Genomic DNA, 3846 nt, shown 5'->3' with positions numbered 1-3846 from the left:
CCATCCTCGTGAGAAGCGTTGAGGGCTGCGCTCATGGCATCATCATAAGTAGTCTCTGAGAAGACTCGATGCACAACCTACAAAGAAAATATACAAGTGTCAAAACACCTTTTCTATGTACAAAGGAAAGCGTAAAGACGTAAAGCTAAAATACCTGAGGCAACGCTTCTCGAAGAAGCCATTCCTTGGCAACCAGAGCTTGGGTGCAGGCGCGTTCGGCTTCGCTCTTAACAAGATTGGCAAGAAGCACTTCCTTTGCAGCAGCCTCTTCAACGCCCTTAAGCTTCCGCTCGGTGTGGTCAAGCACACCCCTCTGGTCCAGGATCTCTTGGAGCTTCTTGGCATCTTCCATGGCCAAGGCATCATGAGCACGTTGGAGAGCCTCTAATTGGGCCTTGAGCTCCTCGTTCTCCATGCGTAAAGGCTCAGCAACGGCTTCAGCCTTGGTAGCCCTCTCAGTCGCGTTCCTCGCAGTCTCCTTAGCCAGCCGAAGCTGTTCGTTAACAGCTTGGGCAGCCTTGGAGCGGGCCTCGAGTCGCGCTTGAACGTCAACCTCGAGGGCCTTGAAGGCCTTCTCCTTCTCCGCAGCAGCTGCGGTCAATCGTTGGTTTTCCTCCCGAAGAGCACGCGCCTGAGATACGTCCTTAGCGCGAGCTGCTTTCAACTTGTCGTTTTCACGACAAAGCAGCTCGACGCGCGGCTGCATCCGGGCCTGGAGAACCCGAAGCTCATTGGTTAGCCTACCCTCCTGGTAGCTAGCCATGGCTTCCCCCAACGCACCATGAGGAGCAGCGTGGCGAGCCCAGTCCACGCACTCCACAGGGGTACGAAGGGTTGTTCCTAGGCGTATGTTCCATCGCGGAACATACACTTCATTGGAATCCGACACTGCAAAAAACAAAAATGCAGTTAGGAAAAGATGATAAAAAATAAGTGAAAAAGGGGCCAAAGAAACCCTACGCACCTGTAGGGTCTGTAACAGGCCGATAACCGCCGAACCCATCACCTGAACCCAAAGGAAACCCATCCAAAAGGTCAGGCAGATGGGAAGGTGGCAAAGACTGGCGAGTACTCCCATGCGTACCTGATGGGCCGGCCATCGGTGCCGGTGGCGGGGGGCATGGTGGCAGCCGCCGCAGTCGCTGCCGCAGAATCAGCAGCAATCGTAACCGCCGGCTCGGTGAAGGACGCCGTAAAAATCGCACTCACGGCCGGCGGTGGCATAAACTCGGCTGGAACAGTCGGCTCAGAGTGAGCAACTGAACCAGCGGGACCAGGCGCAGGCGCCTGGGTCGACGCCTCAGGTAGGCTGACCAAGCCTACTGTCATCGGCGGAGAGGTACTACTAGGCACTCCACCCGGGAATGCGTCAACATCCACGCCTGCACAAGAAGATAAGTGTTAAAACAATAAATTTATGAAGTATGTTAAATCTACAAAAACAATGATGTTTGTACTTACGGGTTTTCTTGAGCCTGAACGTACGGACAGGCGGGGACAAACCCGATGGAGCCGGTCTCTTGATGCCGGTCACCGTCGTCGTCGTTGGTTCTCCGGAGGTAACAGTCGTAGCCTCCGGAGCAGTGGTCTTCTCACCACCGGGGTGCCCCGCCACCTCTTCATTATCTGACTCACTGTCAGATAGGAGCACCGGATCAGCTGTGGAGGCCACCTCCTTCCCTTTCCCACCGGCAGCCTTCCTCTTCCGCACCAGCGGAGGACCATCTGCGGATTCCTCAGAAGAAGACAGGATGTCAGGAATTCCAGCAGCGGGTACAGCATTGAGGGGTTGAGGATAGAGTATCGCCTTACCTGGCCACCGTTGGCTCAGGATCTCGTGGCCCAGCGGATAGACCTCCACAAACCGATCCGCCGTTTGCTCCAGGATGGGCAACTCGTTCTCGTCAAGAGCACGAGTACCCACCCGCACGGGGACCGTCAGCTTCCCGCGGGTACAGGAGCGACTCCAAATTGTTCCCCTCTGAAAGAAAAGCAGTTAGAAGACAGACTCATATCAGCAAAAAAAACAAGACATACCATAAGGAATAGAGTTCAAACCGTATTCGAGAAGGATGGGGAAACCGGGACGCATCCTTCCATACCGGCTCATCCCCAGCATCACCATCCCGGACTCCGCAAACCGGTAAACCGGAGATTGGACCCGGGATATCTTCGCGAACCATTCCGCCTCCTGGTAGCTGGAAGCGTGAAGGCTCGGAAGCGCTTGACCCTTCTTAAACTTCATGGCAATAGGGATGGCGCGGGCAGAGATGTAGAAGAACTCCCGCTTCCACGATCGGAGACTGCGCTCGGTCACGCAGATCTTCAAACCCTTAATACGGGTTGTCAGGGTGTACCACCCCTGGACGCACCTCCAAGTATAGAAGGTCATCAGGCGGTCCACGTAGGGCTCAATACCCAGAATCCGGCACACCCATTCGAAGTGCCGGACCTTGGCAATCGCCATCGGATGCACCTCGGTCAGGTGCACCCCGTGCCTCTCCAGGACACGGTACACAAACTTTGTCAATGGGAACCTAAGGTTCCCATAAACAAAGAATGCAGCATATACCCCGATCTTGCCACTGGGGGCATCGTACACAGTCTGGTGGGATTCAGGAAACTCAGGCTCAAGAGACTCAAGCATGAACTTCCTGACGATGTACTGGTACTGATCGATAGGTAGAGCACACTGGCACTCGCCAGCAGTACTCCTATCGTCGGCTACAGCTTCAGCATCATGAGAAGACATTTTGCAGAAAGAAAGTGATTTCGGGAAAATGCTTGCCTGAAAAGGGGAGTATTTGCCGGAAATCACTAAGAAGAAGAAGAGAGGTGAAAGTGTGGATTACAAAGAGGCCTCTCCCCCTTTATACTAATCGCAATTAATGCGGTGAATTTAATGCGGAGGAGAGAGAAATCGAAGGTGCAATGAAACTATGACACGTGGCAAAAAGCAGGCTGGCAACAGCTGTTGACAGGACGTGTGCCAGTAATTTCGCGGCCACGCGCCCGAAAAATCGCGCCCACGCGCCGTAAAAAGCGTCTGGAATGACCATATAATGTCACGTCACCATAACTTCCTGCACGTCCTGACACAGTCAGAAGAAACCGTCGCACGACGTTTCAGAGGTTTGGACTGTTCCTATCTTTCCACCAACCCTTCGAATTTCAAAATTCAAATTTTGAAAATATTAAAAAGTAAGCGGGAAAATCCCCCTTACCTTGGCAAACAAGTAACCGTAAGACGGATGCGGGTACAGTGTAAAGGCAAAACCCTTCACATACCTAGCACCCGCAGGGAAATGAAGCCAAGTAAAACCTTGGCAAACAAGTAACTGTAAGACGGATGCGGGTACAGTGTAAAGGCAAAACCCTTCACATACCTAGCACCCGCATGGAATTGAAGCCAAGTAAATTTTGGCGAACAAGTAACCGTAAGACGGATGCGGGTACAGTGTAAAGGCAAAACCCTTCACATATCTAGCACCCGCAGGGAATTGAAGCCAAATATTCCTCGGCAACCAAGTAACTATAAGACGGCTGCAGGTACAGTGTAAAGGCAAAACCCTTCACATACCTAGCACCCGCAGGGAATTGAAGCCAGGAATACCTTGGAAGTAAAGTAACCGTAAGACGAGCGCTGGTACAGTGTTAAGGCAAAACCCTTCACATACCTAGCGCTCCGCTGGGAATTGAAACCAAGAAGGATCTTCTGGGCAATGCTTGCGGAAGCGGAAATAACATCCCCGCATAGCGGGAACGTCGAGAACTACGTTGTTTGAAGCTCCAGGATGGAATTGGTGGTTTTAACATAATTGATCACTATGTTCAAAACTACCAAAA

Source organism: Bidens hawaiensis, unplaced genomic scaffold (genome assembly GCF_021521415.1).
Source record: "Bidens hawaiensis isolate Kalapana, Puna unplaced genomic scaffold, B.hawaiensis_p1.1 tig00013503_1, whole genome shotgun sequence".
Classification (NCBI taxonomy): Eukaryota; Viridiplantae; Streptophyta; class Magnoliopsida; order Asterales; family Asteraceae; genus Bidens; species Bidens hawaiensis.
Note: the sequence above shows the minus strand (reverse complement) of the source record.